General features: G+C 45.3%; 1 protein-coding gene across 1 annotated transcript in view; it reads right to left on the bottom strand.

Moving 5' to 3' along the window:
* Window positions 1-17,172, bottom strand: part of MBOAT1 (membrane bound O-acyltransferase domain containing 1) — a 773,590-nt gene that overhangs the window by 688,543 nt on the left and 67,875 nt on the right. The window lies entirely within an intron of this gene.

Raw genomic sequence — 17,172 nt, 5'->3', positions numbered from 1 at the left:
CTTGTCAAATTCAAGGGATCCCCATTTTATCCCAGGCACCTTCGTTGGAGGTTTTGTGCCCATGAGTTGGAAGACTTGGTGTTTCGGGAGGGGCTACACCAGGCCATTATAGAGTTTTTTCAATTTAAGGCGGAGTCGGTTCCCAGTCCAGTGGTGGTTTGGGAAACTTTTAAGATGTTCCTGAGAGGCTGGTGCATGTCGCAGGAAGGGGGGGGGGGTGCTTAAGAGTATTCGCAGAGCAATTGCACATAAGGAGAGGGAAATTAGAGATCTGGAACTCCTTCAGGGAAGTGCAGATTCTCCAGATCTGCAAGCTATTCTTGCGGCAAGGAGGCGGGAGGTCCGGGCTATGATGGATGGCGAGGAACGGTTCCTGGGTGACCCAGTGGCTGCAGCGAGATACGAGGAGGGGGATCGTCCGAGTAGGACCCTTGCCTGGGCCATCATACAGGAGAACCGTTTGGAGCCCATATTGGAGGTGGAATTTCAGGGTGGTGCGCTTACCAGGGATGTGCTAGAGATAAACGAGGTATTTCGCCAATATTATGAGCAGTTGTACACTGCCAATGGTTCGGCTGGGCATGACGATATTACCAACTTTCTTGATAGGATCGCCTTAGGTTGGCTTGATTCTGAGGTGGGTGGGCTTCTTAATGAACCCCCCACGACAGAGGAATTCCATAGGGTGATTATGTCACTTCCGAATTGGAAAGACCCGGGAACGGACGGAATATCACCTGAATTATACAAAGCACACCCTGATTTGCTTAGCCCCCACTTATGTAAAATATTTGAGGAGGCGACGTCCTCCGGGGTACTCCCGGAGTCAACGCGGACTGCCCTGGTTACGGTATTACTCAAGCCCAATAAAGATCCTAAACGGTGTTCCTCCCTCCCCTGTCATTGATAAACACTGATAATAAAATCATCGCCAAATTACTTGCGGATCGGCTTCTTCCACACATGCCTGCATTAATCCTTCCCGATCAGGCGGGTTTTATTCTGGGGCGATCCACTGCATCGGATCCACGTATCTTGGCTGGATACGCCTTCTATATACGGATCCACGGGCGAGGTTTTATACGAATGGGGTCCAATCCGCTCCCGTCTATCCAACTCAGGGCACTAGGCACGGCTGCCCCTTTTCCCCTCTCCTATTTGCCCTGGCTATTGAACCGGTGGCCTGTGTGTGTACTGAGAGAATTCCACTCTCATCGCGGACTGATAATCCGGTTACACTTATCTATCATTTCACTCGATGCGGATTATATGCTTTTATACATAAAACATCCTCGAACAAACTTGCAACCCGTGATGGGGGAGAAAGCTGCATTTGGCGCTTTATCTGGGCTACGGATAAACTGGTCTAAGTCAGAGGTACTTCCGCTTATACCGGGAGTTACCCAGCAGAATGTGGGTGAGGCCTTCGCTTGGTGTCCACAGAGAATCCGGTATCTGGGTATTAGGGTGTCCACTTCCCCTGCACTTTTGTATCAGGAAAACTATGCGCCACTCTGCAAAATTTGGAACATCGGGTGGATTCTTGGGTCCGGCTTCCTATTTCCCAAGCGGCCCGCATCTCCTTAGCTAAAATGATTGTCTTACCGAAACATTTGTACGTTTTTAATAACATCCCGGTATGGCCCCCGGTATCATTCTGGAACCGTATAGAGTCTATGTTGACTAGGCTGATCTGGGCGGGGAAACGATCCTGCATCTCCTTGCGCTTAATGGTCAGCTCATATGCCCAGGGGGGTTTTGAGTTTCCCAACCTGTTTCTTTACTATTTAGTGGCACAGATTCAGTACTCGATCTTTTGGTGGTTACCAACGAACAATCTGCCACACTCGCAGCTGGAGAGGGCAATTGCTCAAACGGAGGACCTTAGAGGCTTCCTTTGGGCCGCACGGGAGCGCCATTTGAAGACGGAGGTTCAGCCATTAGAGATTATGCTCAGGGCCTGGGACAGCTTGGCGAAGTGGGTGGGGATGGGCTCGTGGTATTCAGACTAAATCAATTTCTAGCAATAACAGATTTTGCCTGATTCATTTTAAATGTTTGCATCAACTGTATTATTCTCCTCTGTCTTTACATAAACGGTTTCCCCTTCGGTCACCGGAGTGTAAGAGATGTCATCAGTCCGCCGCTGATTTTTACCATGTAGCATGGTCCTGTTCTCATGTCAAGATTTTCTGGGGAGCTGTCGCTGAGGTTTTGGAGCAAGTGTTGGAGGCCTCGATCCCTTTCACTCCAGAAACGTGGGTGCTCTTGTGGGTAGATCTACATGTAAGCAGTGATAGAAAGCTGTTTGGTATGGCCTCAGTGGTCGCCAAATCTCTGGTGGCACGTGCATGGGGGGTATCTATGGTACCTTTAATACATCAATGGGTGAACTGCATGTCGATGTATGAGCGTAGAGAGACGCAATACAACCAAACGCTTCCCCTTAACAGTAGACCCAAGGACTATTGGCACTCTTTCAGAAGCTACATGGCTCGTGAGTCCGACTCCGAGAGAGCCCTCTCGCCGCAGGACAATGTGGAAGGCACCCCAGGATGGGGTTGAAGATTATTGGCTTTACAGTTTGTTCAGTGTCTACGTTAGGCTGTGGGCCTATTAGTGTCTGGCTTATTGTTTTATTAGGTTAGTCTAGGTCAATGTGTCCTAGGAGGAGTTCATGACATTTGGATGCGTTCTGCTGCATGTACAGATAACCTGGTGGGGGTTTAAGGAGAGGGTGGGTGGGGAGTTGGTCCCGAGCGGGACGTTGTTGATTGTCTTTTTTTTCTTTCTTTTTGAAAGTTTGTATTGGCATTGTCTGATGAGTTCTCTGTTATGCAATTGAAAAACTAATAAAGAAATATTGAAAAAAAAACGAATGCCTTCCAGCATTGATTTTTCCATCAACTTCAATTAACAAAATCGGTCTTAGCCACCTGATGATAATAATTTGGAAATGGAAAGCGCAGGACTGAGAATTGTGGTGTCTTACAGAGACATTTGGTCACCCTATCCTTACAGTGCTTGCTCGCAGTTCCTCCATTCTATGAAGGGTCCAAGTTCCACCTATGTGTCTTTAAAATGGCGGCTGTTCTACGCTGTGCCAGGGGAGCTCCCAAGTAAGTTTATCGAGCAATCTCGCCTTTGCCACACAGCCTTCCAGTATAGGGCACACTGCAGGTCTCCATGAGACTTCATGGCCTGGCAGCAAGCATTAGGTAAAAGAGGACCTGTGTGCATCAATGATAGCATGTCAAAGGCTACTCAGGGGCTGTAGGGCAGAGAGCCAAAATGAGACAGCAACCATTCATATTGCTGTGACTCCATTGAATGAATGACAGCCACGACATGATATGATGATGATATGATATGACATTTATAACGAGTTCAGTCACCTCTTGCAACCCCATCAAGAAGCCACCAGAACAACCTCTCGACTTGCAGAACTTTCCCCGAACTGCCCAACTGGGTCCAGCCCAACTACAACAGCAATAGGCATATTCCAGAACCGATCATTGACAAATCAGCAAATCCAGCAGGCGTGACCTTACTGGTGAGCAATAATGATGCGGCGTGCCATGCAGAAGCTGCTGCTATAGTTCAAATTCATCTGCCTTCCCCATAGGGGATGGGAAATACGTTCCCTTTGGAGTTGCTGTCAGGAATCATGTCAGTTTCGTTTCTTACCCATGAACTTTAGGCCTGGAGATGATGAGCAAGGATATCCTAGAGGTCCAAGGCAGAGAATTCCTAGGTCATTCTACATAAACTGGGCATGATATGGAATGGTTCACCATAGGATACTGAAACAATGCATGGACGCCATCTTGAACATCACCAGATGGGCAGCCAAACCAGCAGCAGCTTCCCAATAGATGGGAAATGAAATGGCCCATTATCATGGAAAGAATACTACCACCCTCCATGCTTGGGCCAAGAAACCAATTTCTACGCAATTACAACACAGAAATCAATTTTAAAGTGAGGATTGCAACTACATCCATACCCAAACTCGAGAACTAAAATGTAATGCTTGGATATGTGAAATAACACAATAATAAATACACAATCATGAAAAGATTATTCCCATTTACTTTTGGGTCCCCTTGAACTTGTCGGATTAGCCTCTTCCCATGAATATATTGTTTCTCTAATATATATATATATATATATATATAATCTAACATGGGTGTTGTGTTATTGCACTCGCCTGCTAACAGTACGCATGTGTTAGTGGGACAAACGCAGTAACCCAGAAGGACCTGCCCACCCTGGAGTAACCTGCAGCCGCCTCCCCCGTTTCCATTAAAGGACAATACAGTACTCACCATGTATCCCCCCACAACACCCACAGCTGCAAATATGCTGGCCAGGACTGTAACATACACAAATCACTAAGTGGGTTTGTCTATAAATATAATGAATTTTACTACTCTCAAATTTCTTACATTCATACCTTCGATAAACATGTTTGCGAGGTAGTAGGACCTTAGTCATATAATTTCTCAATATAATATCCCATCCACATGAAGTTACAAGCTACTAGCCAAGCATAAAAAGTTACATGCCGCAACAATTCTCCACATCCACACAGCACACTCTTTCTTACTGGCCAACAGTCAATTTTCACTCACAAATGATTTGTGCCGACCAATGCCAATTTTGAGGCTTAAGCCTATTGTGCTCAATTGTGTTCAGGGCATAATGTAGGTGCATGTTTTAATTCTGGTAATGTTGGTGGTGGTCATGGCATAGGTGTGTATGTACATCCATCTTTCTCAAACACGCAATTAGTTGATTCTACCACGTAGGTCCGAATAACAGATACATTTTATGAATTTTAAAAAGTGAATGGGCCTCATTACACGGTAGGCAGTAGCCATGGCGCTATTAGCGCCATGGATAACCCCTTACCGCATTCCGGGTCTGTGTTCCCGGAATAGGGACTTACCGGGTCATTCCGACCCTGGGGGACCCCGTAAGTCCCCCCCATAGGGCTCAATGGGAATGGGGAAGGAGCTAATAACGGTACCGCAATTACCCGCTAAGGGACCTCGTAGTAGGGCGGTAAGGGATTACCGGCACCGGTGCCCTTACCGGTGCCGTTAATCCCTTACCGCCTACCGTGTAATGAGGCCGAATGTCTTGAGTTTGGCATATCCAAAATGTTTTGAGCATGTATAAGGGCTAGGTTTCAGCGGAACATATTGACAATAGAAGCAGACAGTTTCAAGACATGTATCACAAAAGTATAGGGGTTATTTGGATCATGTAAAACGTCTAGAAAAATATCTATATTTAAACATTCTTTGATCCATGAAAACATCAATGTAACCTCACCAAAGCTCATTAAATTGTAAAGATGTGCAATACTCTAAAATGATGTTTAAACACTGATATTAGTAGTGAACCTTTGCATATCAGATTAGGCTATTGCACAGCCTATTGCACTCTGACAACCTGTAACAACCTGTCGCATCATCCTCTAGTTACAATATGTGGTACTGCACCCTTGCATGTCAGTTGAGCCTTACTCCACAGTGACCTCTAGTTTGGGGGTGCTGGAGCGAATTATAAATTGTATCAATATATTTCATGTGTTGTGATTTATACATGCTGCACATGCAAAATAATGTGCTTCATAGCGCGTAAGTAAATTGACAGAGAGGGTAGGGGAAGAAAACGGAGCACAGTTTTTCCATTCTGAGCGCTTTTTCGGATCCTATGCATGAGACGCAATAAAGTGCTCGAAGTGTTGATTTTTGAGTCAATTCTTAACGTGTGCTCCTGGCACGAATGTATGCACGTGGGCTGGCCAGTGCATCATGTACTGTGTCACCCCACCCCCTTTAAAGTGCAAGTCTCCTACACAAGGTTGCCTGTGCATTTCTTAGAATCTGACAAGTAAAATACGTGCGTTCTCTGCACTTTTTTTACTTGCTCGATTCTTTCAGAAAGGGACCGAATTAACTTATAGAAACAAAAGATGCAAATCCTAATGGTCTTTTTTGTATTTTTTAAATCAGAATATGGTTTCTATGTTAATATATATGAGGCCAGTTGTGATGTCATCAGTGATGTCATGGGTGCCCTGATGAGCTGTGCATTATGGGGGGGCGAGTTATGGTTTCTTTGCTAAGTATATCTGAAAAATGACCGTTTTTGTAAGCTGTTTCATCACACCAATAATGTAATTTTAATTAGAAAGACTCAGGGGGTCATTACAAGGTAGGAGGTAGCCATGCTGCTATTAGCGGCATGGCTACCCCCTTACCGTGTACCGGGTCCGGGTTCCTCGAATGAGGAACTACCAGGCCATTCCGACCTTGGAGGACCCGGTAATTCCTCATTCGAGGAACCATTCCCCATTCCCATTGAGCCCTATAGGGAAGGGTGCTAACAAAGGACCCGTTAATAACGGGCCCGTTGTTAGCACCCTGGTCTGCTCGCGGGACCCGCTAAGCAGGCTCCCGCGAGCAGACTCCTAATGGGGCGTTAAGGGGTTGATGGCTCCGGCACCTTTACCGGCACCGTTAACCCCTTACCACCTCACTCGGAAGACCCCCTCAGTCTCTACAAAGTCCATCACACTACAAATGAAAACTAAACACACAGTAAAGCACCACTTCACAACACTCCCTAGCTTACAGCCATGCTAAATTCAAGTGAGTCTTGTGAAGTAGTGCAGTCTGTTTCAGGCTTGCTGGGCCCAAATTAACTACTGTGACTAGCAACGTAAATCTTGCTCAACTCTAATTCTTAATATGTGAGAATGAATGACCCGAGTCCTAGACCATGCTGTTGGCTATACAGGCTCAGAGTCTCGATTCCACAAGCTAATTTGTGCTTAACTCTAAGGTGAGCACGGGTAGGGTTTCAATTAACCATCATTCCACGCTCATCCCAGTGGAGATTGGCAAATCTGCTGTAGTGAAATATTCCTCCATTTCGTTCACACTGAACAGAGATTGGTACAGCATTTTGATGTAGGGGATCCCACTGAAACTTGGAAGACAGAGGACTGTATTTAGAGTTTGGAGGAAATGCGAATACCATTAGCTTGAGGTAGCAGGAAGGATCCATATGATTTAGAGTCATACGTACCCTTCAGTTATTCCCCATTTTGGAGTTCCATAGGTTCTCCGGAGAGATCAGTAATTACTGCATGCGGTAATGGAAAACCAGGTGGATTTTCCAAGTTTCTCTCTGAAATTCTAAATTTGGCAGTGAAGTGAAAGTGGCAGAAAATCCCACTACTGCCACTTTTTTTAGCACAACACCAACCTCTAAATGAAGTTGCGAGAGTCATAAGACGCAACAATCTTCCAAATTAGTGTTCCTATGTGACACCCAAATAATCCCCCCTTTATGGGGGGATGTCACTCTACCTTGGTGCCATGCACAACTAAACCATACAACGTAATTCTGTCAAAAATGGAGAGGTGCCTTATTTGATAAAAGAAGCGGGCATCACCCCCCGCCCCCCTTCTAAAGAAACCGCAAACTAACCCTAATGAATTAGCCGAATTCCGCCTACCTTTGAACCTGCTCTTTTAGGCCTAAATCAGAGAGAGTATAATGACACTGCAACATAACAACTACAATGAAATCAAAGGCTGCCATCATGGTAGGCGATACGAGTGTCGACATTAGATACCAACCAGCCAGTAGTCTTCATCACTCAAGACTTACAGCAATATATGTATTATTCGGCTGGCTAGAGGATCCTACCTATCTGACTACTAAACACAATAGGACGGACAGAACCAAACTTAAATTAGTACATTTCTTCTTTACATACTGATCTGCGCAAGTCAGACTTGGTCACCTATTCCCCATGTCCGACACAGTCTCATGTGGGTTTTCTCAGGACATCTTATTCTGGATTTATAACACCTATATGTTTCCTCTACAGTCGAAGACTTCACAATGCTCTTTGCAGCTTCATGCTGAAGTCATGCCACAGATGTTCCTGGTGACTGATGACTCATGATCCAAGAACCTAACCCGTGACTGCATTACATCAATCCAAGGCTGGATGATCACAAACAGCCTCCGCGTTGGGTGGGAGCAAAACTGAAGTGATCCCTTTCAGTCTTTACTGCCCCAACTTTACTGCCTACCGTTCATATGGGCTGGGTTTCTGGGTAAGTCGCCCAACCCGACAAACAAAATACAAAATATAGCTGTGGTTTTCGGCTCTTACTTATCTTTCTCCCTCTGACTCCGAGAGCTCCCATTACCAATAAAAAACATTTTCCACTTCCTAGGAACGGGGCACAAAATCTGACCAAGCCGTGTTATTTCCCTAAGTGGGCCTGTCCAATGGACTATACATGATTTTCCCAAAGAAGGTAATCAAACAAATTCAACTGGTCCAAAACAGATCTGCAAGGCTCACCCTCTGCCTCAATATCTGTGATCGCATCAGTGCTGCAAAACTTTCTACTGGCTCTCCCTGGAACTAAAGATAATGTTCAAGACTTTATGTTTGACCCTCAAAGCTTTCAGGAAAAAGGGCCCAGAATATCAATCAAACTTCAGATCACAGTACTAATCGACAAGAACACTCAAGTCCACATCAGCAAGGGGTGAACAGAATAAACACTTATTTCCACACACCTGCTGCCCTATGGAACATTCTACCAACAAACCTAAGAGAGATAGAGAGAAATACCTAATCATAGTCGGGAATGGCCTGCAAAACAAATTGATTAAACTAGACTTCCGCTATGGAGGAAAAACTCTCCACCAACTCCATAAGATTCTAGGCCAATGCCCTCCACTGCATCCGAGCCACAGCACTCGGCTCCCAGTAGGTCAAGTCCCAAAAAAAAACTTCAGTTAAGCTGTAATTGGTTCTCTTTGGGGCCTTTCTTACTCATCCTGTGCCTCCCTGCTGCTTTTCGCTCTTTGAAGCCTCATCCTCTTTTCTCTCCCTGTTGATGCCCATAAGCAATGAGTTTGCCTATGGTACGTGACAAATAACCATAAAATAAATAAAGCTTTCAGACAGGCAATATATGTCTGTGTGAGTATCACAATGAAATATACTGTAAGCTTTGATGGATGAGTACTCATCACTGAATAACCTTCCGCTTCCTGGGAACAGATTTTCCAACCTATAGTTTATAACCAAGTAGAGTGCAAGTTGGTTATTGGAGCTAACCCTCAGAGCTATTCCTCAACCATTTTTAGTCATGGTTCTGTCCAGTATTGCTGTACTAGTTGACCCACCGAATAGTAAACTCCAGTTATATTTCAATAATTTTCAAACATTTTGCACTTACACTACCATGACATCCATTATGTATAAATTTGTCTCACAAATATTTACTGCACATACCCTGAGGACCTGATTAGCTTTCACTATATGGTTGGTTGAAAGGCCCAGCTCTACTCTCTAGGCATCTTGTATGGGTCCATACTGAAGCCCCATATGAAAGGGATCGAGAACGTTTTTTAACATAGACTTCAACCTGAGGTCAGTTGAAACCGCCCCGATATGAAAGAAGGTAAGCTTTAAAGAACGGAAGGAGTAGAGGAAATGCGGAGTGAATACATCAGAGAGTTCTGGAGCTCAGGAGCAAGGAGAGAAAGACTAGACACAAGAAGGGTGGGGAGCAGTTAATAAAAAGAGTGCAGTGGACCGATGAGCCCAAGGGGGAATGAGAAATCTATGAAGATAGATAAACAGGCGCTAAGCCACAAATTCATTTAAAAACAATATATACAAAGCGAGATTGAAGACATGCAAGTGAAGGTAGGAAAGGCGCCAGTTGGCCAATGGAGCTGAAGTAGAACACAAATGGCAGAATTAAAAATACAGTTCAATGGGGAAAGAACATAGGCCAGGAGACCAAGGAGAAATGAGGAACAATGCAGAGTGAGAACAAGTGCCTTGGTAGCAGAAAAAGTAAGTAAAGGAAAAATCCAGCAGATATTTTAAAGTTGATAATGGCAGGAACAAGTGAGGGAACAGCAGAAAAGGAAAGCGAGGGGTCAAAAAGGACACTGATGTTATATGCAGAAGACAAAAGAGGGAGAACAGGTGGAAAGTGAAAGGGAGAAGACAGCAATAAGGTGAGTGGCGGGAAATAAAATAATCTTAGTCTCAAAAGAGTTAAAAACAAGAGAATGTGTAGAAATAGAGGAGTGGCGCTGATCAGTGAAGTAAGAAACAAAAGAGGTGACTGTTTAAACCAAAAGAGTGAATAGAAGAGCGAGGAATAGTATAAAGAGAAAGTAGTATCGGAGCAAGAACTAAACCTTGACAGAACACAGTAGGGGGGGTTATAGTGTGTTCTCCAGCCCAGGTCACAAAACAGGAACAGTTGGATACATAGGAACAAAACCAAGAAAGAACGGAGCCCAACATGGAGCCCAAATGTCAAGAAGAGAACAGAGGTAGAATGTTCCACTGTGCCAAAAGCTTCAAATAAGTGCAATAGAAAAAGAAGAGATGAGTGTTTACAAAATGGACACTACTTCTCAGAGAGCAGCGTCAATAGAATGAGCAGGACAGGAACCAGATTGAAGACGAGGAAGGAGAGAGTGAGAATCAAGAAGTTTAGTAAAAGGAAGGTGGCATTCCGAGGAGTGACAAGGACCCAGGGATGTTTTTTTAAGAGTAGGTAAGATTGTATCATGATTAAAAGAAAGAGGAACGATACAGGATGAAAGAAAAGATTTAAGCAGAGAACTTTGATACAGAAGAAAAAAGGATACACTGCAGGAATTCATTTAACACCACTGGGACAGGACCTAGGGGGACTCTGGGAGCCAAGGGTACCTGCTTGCTAAGCAAGGTGTACCCTGTAGGCAGTAGGCAGGGGCGTCATAAGTTCCCCCAAATGAATCGCAATTCATCCTGCTTCCTATTAACAGGGACAAATATTGTGCAGCCTTTGCAAGTTAGCTGAGAGAAGTTGGGCAAGTGTAAAAAGGCACTGCCCAAACCTCAAACATTGGCCTACCCCTTTACCCTGCAGCACCCTACTCTGTGCCACTCCAGGATAATGTACATGGAAGTCCAGCATTGGGACCAAACAAGGAAGCCACACCCAACCCTCCCAGAAGCTGAACAGAAGAAAGGGCGGTGTGATCAAGCACCCATTCACCAGCAGGGAGCAAAGAACTGAACTGTGAGCCGCGTGCGCTGTTAGCTTCCCACATGCAAGCATCAGGTAGTCTGCACAGTGGACTCATGGATGGAAAAGGAACACTCTCAGCTGATCAGAGCTACAGTGTGGTCCGCAGAATGCCAACGACTAGGCCAAGCATCAAATTGCAGAGCTACAGCATGGATCACTTGCTTCTGTCTGACTTCAAAATAGCATATGGAGACATTAAAGCCTCTATTCCTGCAAGGCATGGGATAACTAGATCCAATAACCAGAAGGGAGGAAACAAGTAGCATCAGCTGATATTCCTCAATGAGGTAAAGATACGCTTTGCACTGCACACCTAACGGGGGTTTAGGCAATCCCGAAACAAGAGGGGAAGGGAGTGGAGGGGCCCTGATCACACACCTTATTAGGAGCACTAGAAAAGAGCCCAGTGCTCTGCTGTCCATGGCACATAGAAGTGTACCAACCTGGGTGGAGGAAGAAGGGAGGAGGAGCCAGTGTGAAAGAGGTGGATTAATGTCACCAGGCACTGGCTAACATCAGACCCAGAGAGAGAAGGAAAGCTGAAAGCCTGCTGGCAGCTAACTTTTAGGATTTGGGTTGTTTGACCGAAGTGTAAAGATTTGCGGCGGAATTTTGCAGCAAATCTGTTTTCCCTCCAGCCAAACAAATCAAATCATGCCATACTTCAAGCCTCCGCCCCCTTCCCCTACTTACCTTTTTTCTCCCTGCCGCTTCTCCCGCATCCCTGCAGCATCAGGTCCGTCCCTCTAACACAGGTCGAATCCGATGCTGCAGTTAAAAAAAAAATCTTTAAGTGGTCGGGTGCGGGGGACATCCCTGCAATCCCCGCTGACATTATAGTGAACAACAGTGGGGGGGACACTTCTGCAGCCCCTGCCACCCTTGTTCACAATAATCATTTTGTTCGAATGGGAGATCTGATCGTAATGATCGTATTCGATCAACTCTTCGATCAAATCTCCCATTCGAACAATTATTTTCGGTCAGATTGGGTATTACCAACTTTCAGAGACAGATGGAGACCTGACTAAAGAGAGAGAAGCAAGAAAAAAAAAGTTGAGGGCTGTATCTCAGACCCTGGCTAACCCTAGACCCAGGTGAGAGAATAGAGCGATCATACAATTCTACGGACCTTGGCCAAAGAAGGCAGGCTATGGATAATGAATGGCAATACCATAGCCTGACAAATGACCCAAAAATAGATATGGATAAATACAGACCAAAATGATGGAAAAATAAATACCATAATCATAGGTTAATACGATTGCACATGAGTAAATATTATGTTTGGTGGATCTTAAATCTCCTCTTTCTGCAAGAAAATCTTCTCTATATAATATATTTTGCATCTTCAATACATTATGATGTAACCAGCCACATTAATTGTGTGAACGTTGAGGACCCCTAAGGGATGTGGGGATATGATTTGTGTTGCGATACTCGCCATAATTGCGTCTGATGGCAATCAACATGTAGGAAGGTAAATGAGAATCTGGGAGGAGTCTGGCGAAATATTTAAATACCTGAAGTGTCATTTGTCATGTGGATAAGTCTGAGAGTTTATTCTTTTTTCTTTAAATCTTAGAGGACATTGGATAGGGAAAACCCACCTATTGACTTTTGTAGTACTAGGTGAAGGCCACTTGGGCCTCCATCTTGGATACAACCACTTCAGACTCGACAAAACAACGGGTTCTTATTCGTCACCAGAAACACGTCAGGGGCAGTTGCCCAATGCCCATCATCTGAGGAGGTGAATACCGGATATCGTCAAATCAGAGCCACCGACCCGGAAGAGGAAGCTCTCATGAGGAGGATCCAGATGGAGACAGAGGACGGACTAATAATATAAAGAATAAGAATAATTGTAATGTCACAGGGGGTGGGAAAGCTCAGACGGAAGTGATGTAAAATTAAATGGGCCATACCATAAGGGGATCTAAGGGGAAGGTAAGTTTGGGCGGATTTGGTTAGATTGGGTGACAGGCTAGTGGGGTGCTTTCCGTTTGCAAACTCCTTGAATAAGCTTTGTCCATGAGTCTTTTTATTTGTTTTGCTTTGACAATTGTTACAAAATGATACAGCTGTAAGCAAGGATGGAGGAAATACTTTGTGATGGGAGGATGTAAAGGGTATCATCATTGGCCCAGGAGGGCGACCTGCATATAGAAGGTGATAGTATATAAAGGCAGACCTGTAAACTTGCTGGTTGGTGAAGTCAAGAAGTGACCTGGGCTCCGCATTCCCTGAGACTATAAATTTGAGAGAAGACCTAAGCTGAATCCCTGAGTGTGTGTACTAGAATAGGCAATCTTGATACGACCCCTGGCTAATTAAATAGACTTGCACCATTTTGTGTTTAACCATCCTGACACCTTAAGTAATAAATTTAGGGTTTTTAAGAGTTAATTCCCAAATTCAGCAAAGCATCAGGGAAAGTACTTTCCTGCTGTAAAGTTCCTGCAACATGTTGGGTTGTCCAGTCTGACATGCTTAGTATACGTGTACCTATTGTGTTTTAGCTGAAACCCTGAGTCCTATAGGTGTTCATCCTACTTTATCTTTTTGCTTGTGGCCCTCGTATGCTCACATTGTTAATCTTAAAGGATATTTGTACTGGGCACTATCACCAACGGAGTGGTCCCCTGGCGCACTGGAGGATCTGAAAAGGAAAGTGGGGAAGGGGTGAGTTAGTGGGAACGGGAGGCGGGATAAGTGCAAGAGAGCAGTCATGTGCTGTTGGCAGCTTCAGTTTGGTTAACACCGTTAGCTGAGCTTGGGGGTGCTTTCCAATCGGTAGCTGTCATGTGCTGTTGTGAGAAGCTATGTATAGTTTGTTTTGTTGTTGCTGTGTAGTGACGTTTGTGCGGTTTGTTGTGCTTTAGGGTTGTGGTTGTGCTTGGTTAGAGTTTGAGAGGTGCAGACGAGTGAAATTGTTAGTGGGTTGGTTATTGGCCTCTCTATGTAGTAGTGATATGTGCTAAATTTCCATGTTCTATCTGGGTGTGGCGCGTGAATATCTCTGCATTTCTATCGGGGTCCGGCACTGGCTAATATTCATAATCCTGTCTAGGTGTGGCACTTGCTCACATTTACCATCCTATCTAGATGCGACGCAGGCTAATGTTCACAATTCTAACTAAATTTGGTACATGTTGTCATTCACAATTCTGTCTGTGTCCAAATATATTATACAAATACCCCAGGTTTTTCTTTCACATCTGAGCAGAAAAGTAAAAGTAACATTATTTGCAATGACCAAACACCACTCCAGACCACACAGCTACCAAGTGGGTTATTTGTGCCAAAGCAAAAAAGCTAATCTTATCCTCGCTGAAATAATCTGACCACAGTCGTTCCAACCTTTGTGCAATGGTGCATTGTTCACCACTGCTCACATACACTGCGACAAGGCAATCTGATCTCAACTACTTATATCACGCTGCTTCCGGATGCACCCAAGCTCCGACAACTATACTGGCTGTCTGGTGTCAGATTGTGCCTCCAAAGTGGCAGCCGCAGGCACTAATTAAAGATAGTTAGGTTGCTAATTGCAAACCCTGTGGACAGCTTTGCAACTGCTGTGATTCAACTAATTGGACCAATGCGCCGCTCAGCCAGGACTACGGTTGGACAGCATGGATTCCGCTGCCCATGTAAGCCAGCCAGCAGGTGGAGCGGCATTGCACGGAGCGATGCATCTCACACAATGTCCCTTCCTGTGATGTCATTGGGGAGACAAAGAACGTGTGATGGCACGGCCCCTTGTTAAGATTTTGGCGGCAGCCTTCGTACACTTAACAATCCAACAGTTCTGCAGTTGCGATGTGGTCGACCGCTCACTCATGTGCCTAATGCAACACAAACTAAACAGCCAGCTGTGAAACATCCCCCTAACCCTCGGGCCTGCAACCTGCGGATCCCGCTCCCCACATGTTTTGGACTACAACTCCCTCATTCCTCACCACTGATTATGGCGGCTGGCGCTGATGGAAGCAGCAACACAAAACATCTGGAAAGCCAAAGGATGCAAACCCCTGCCCTAACCCAACAGCTAAGCATAGCTTCTCCCTCACCAAATGCAACCAGACACCCATTGTCAATCTCTCCTCCCATTCTTTACCTCCTCCTCACCCAAACGCTGACCTCCTCCTCTTCTCTCACATAAAACAAGCGGATTAAAAAGGAACGCATTAGAGCTTGTCAAGTTGGAATGCTCTAATTCAGATATCCTCTGGGTACAGCCGTAAGGAACTGTATTTCAGCCATGTTTTCCTAGGGTAGGAGACGTGAGTGCATTTAGAAAATGCCTCTTCCTGGACCCTTTAAACCGGTCAGACCGGTTCGCCGTTGGGACGTGGTATGCCGCTTAAAACACTCTAGGTATTCTACTGTACACCTGTCATTATAAACCACTCATAGCCTTTCAGCTTCATGTTTTCCACTACGCAAACACGGTCGTAGAAGTCTCGCTGCCAACTTCTGCAGGTCCTACATGTTTCGTCTGTTGCAATCGCTCAAGCTCGAGTCCCACAGCCCGCGCTGTGGAATAACAAAGAGGCCATTTTGTGAGTATCGGTGTACACATTACACGGAACCAACTGCCCCCACCCCGCCTGCACACAGATATTCATGCTAGACAATATCACAATGCATTCAATGATTTTATTTTTTTAACGAGTTTCAATTTATCCCGTTTTTATTTTAATGTGTCCTAATGAAATGCAGGGGAATGGGTTGGGTTTGGTTAGAAGAAGCAGAGGGAGCAGTGCAAGTCTGCTTTGCTGTTCTTTTGAGGCATCCAGATCCGAAGCCATCAGGCTATATCACACGTGGTATGTTTCTATGTTAGTTGTATTGAGGACTCTTGAGGTATGTGTATTCAGGAGAAAGCCCCAGGTTTTTGGTATACTGCATGGTTTGCTACTAACGAGGTCGGCCCTGAAAGAGAGGATGGGTCGAGCGAGGGCTGCTGCAGGGATCTGTGTTACAATCTGGTTGGAGAGGTGTAGATTGTGAGTGGTGTTATTGAGTGCAGAGTAGGAAAAATATACATTGGGCCTCCTTACGAGTTTGGCAGTCCCCCGCAATACCACCAAATGAAATTACTATTACCACCACTAGGTCCCATGGGTTTACCATAGGATTGCAAGTGGTGGCAGACGGTGTAAATCCCCATTTTATTCGGCAGAATTAGAGTGGTAATTCTACCGATTTTTGAAAGAAAAGCAGAGGCTATACCTCCAGCATGAAGCTGGAGATAACTTCTCCACTTTACCTCCAAAAATCAGCAGAATTACCACTCAGTAATTCTGCCAGTAATTCTTTCAGTTAACGGAATTACCTCCACATTTTTCCCGCACTGCCAAATTCGGCCCAGTAATGGGGCTCAATAATGAGGCCCGTTCATTGGGCCTCATTATAATCTTGCCGATACTCTGGCGGTAAACCCACAAGGATACCAGCAAAGGCTATTACCGTTTCCGGCACTCAGTCCGACAGCACTGCTGCCGGATTACAAGTGCCAGAGTGACAGTGTTAATCCCCATTCATGAAGTCCCAGAGGACTTCATGAGGGGATTTTCTGTCACGGCACTGGCAATACCTGTGCCAGTAATGATGGCTTTTTTTTCCCGGTGGTGTGCCTGCCTTACCGCCAGGTTTTTTGCTGGAGGTAACTCAGGTGCCACACCTGCAAACCTGTAGTCGGCCGGCCCGGTAATGTGCCAGTATTCATCAATGCCAGCACTTTATTACCTGACTCACCAACTTAGAATGAGGCCCATTGTCTTTTGAGGGAGTTGGCGGGCAGGGGATGTGGACGAAGGATGGCGAGCCGGGCTGAAAATAATAGGCAGAGGCTGCTGAGTGTATTGCACCGGAATGCCGGCTGCATTTACAGGTAAGTGTGAGGGAGTGGGTAAGAAGGGTGTGACAAGAGGGAACCAAGGACGTTAATTGGGGGACAGCAGGGATAGCAATTGCAACCCCTGGCAACTCCTGTTCAACAACTGGCTCT

The sequence above is a fragment of the Ambystoma mexicanum genome, chromosome 5p (assembly GCF_040938575.1).
Source record: "Ambystoma mexicanum isolate Mex_15411 chromosome 5p, UKY_AmexF1_1, whole genome shotgun sequence".
Lineage (NCBI taxonomy): Eukaryota > Metazoa > Chordata > Amphibia > Caudata > Ambystomatidae > Ambystoma > Ambystoma mexicanum.
This window is presented reverse-complemented; position numbering and strand designations above follow the sequence as displayed.